This window comes from Capsicum annuum, chromosome 3 (genome assembly GCF_002878395.1).
Source record: "Capsicum annuum cultivar UCD-10X-F1 chromosome 3, UCD10Xv1.1, whole genome shotgun sequence".
NCBI lineage: Eukaryota > Viridiplantae > Streptophyta > Magnoliopsida > Solanales > Solanaceae > Capsicum > Capsicum annuum.
This window is the reverse complement of record NC_061113.1, coordinates 14,366,404-14,367,849: the sequence shown is the minus strand read 5'-3', so window position 1 is coordinate 14,367,849 and position 1,446 is coordinate 14,366,404.

The following is a 1,446-nucleotide window of genomic DNA, read 5'->3' as shown; positions in this document are numbered from 1 at the left end:
TATCGGTGCCCAACCAAGAAGATCTACCATACGTGTTTGCCAGTCTGCAGGGTCCAAAGTAAGATCAATTTCCATCATAGGTAATCCATCGACTGGCAGCCCATATAATATAGCTACGTCCTGCAATGTAATTGTGACCTCTTCAAAGTTTAAATAAAATGTGTGTGTCTCTGGTCACCATCTTTCTACCAACTTAGTGATCATAGCATGATCAAGTGTCGTGTGTCCAGCTGCATATATACCATAAAATCTAGCATCGAGCAAGTAACGACATACATGCTCATGTAATGGATTTCTACTTATGTAGTCCCAAAAGTCACCATCATACCGACGACATGTCAATGTGTCACATGTTTTATTATTTCAAATTTTCTCACAACGATGACTAATCTGTCCTATAAGGACACTCGAAATAAATGAACTCGAATGCACAGTAGATGGCGTCATAATACCTAAAATATAAATATGTGTTTGTTTAATTCAAAAATCATTGAGTATGGCAAGCTAAATAGTGATATTCACCAAGACTTGCTTATTAAAAATAGCAAAGGCCAGACTAGAAAAAAAATGAACTAATTTCCAAGAGAACTTTAAATAAATCAATATTACAAAAATATTCTATAGACTATTGTATAAGAAAAAAAAACAATAATAGTAGCACTATAATATTATAATGAAACAAAAAATGTGATAAAAAATTATTAGACAAATTTTCAGAGTAACTACAACTGATGTAAGAAAAAAAAAAAAGAGTATAAAGTTACCTTTTCTAATTTGAATGATGATTAACATTTTAAGTTTTCATCTTTGTGAAGTTTTGTTTTTTAGTATGAATAAAGCTTGTAGGGTCGAGAATCTTGGAGAAATGGTGAAGAAGGGGGGACCTCAGGTTAATTTTAGTAAAGTGGAACCTTGGAGAAATGGTGAAGAAGGGAGGACCTCAGGTAAACTTCAGTAAAGTGGAGATGAATTGAAGATAAACAATCATAATTTGGAGACTCTTAAGGGTATTTTTGTAATTTAACTGAAGGTGCATTGTAAGGATGAGCCTTTAGTGTGTGAAAAATGGTCTTCCATTGTCCCATCAATTTAGAAAATGACAGGCTTTTTAGATTTTGGGAAGATAAAATTTTTATTGAAGGTGCATTGATAAAAACTAGTCTTTCTTCAAAATGTCAAATACACAGAAGGCTCATGACCCATAATGAGCCTTTCTTTAAAATGTAAAAGATTCACTGAAGAATCATGAAAGTAGAGCACCTTCGGTGTAACTATACTTAACGGTCCGTCTATTTTTTTAACGTGAAAATTGCACACTGAAGATGCTCCATAATTCATACGTTTTCGCCATTTTGGTCATGAAAAATCTGACAAACTCATTTATTGAAATTGTCCCTTATAAGACAACATTTTGATCCAATTAAAATGATATTACTTACTTTTTTT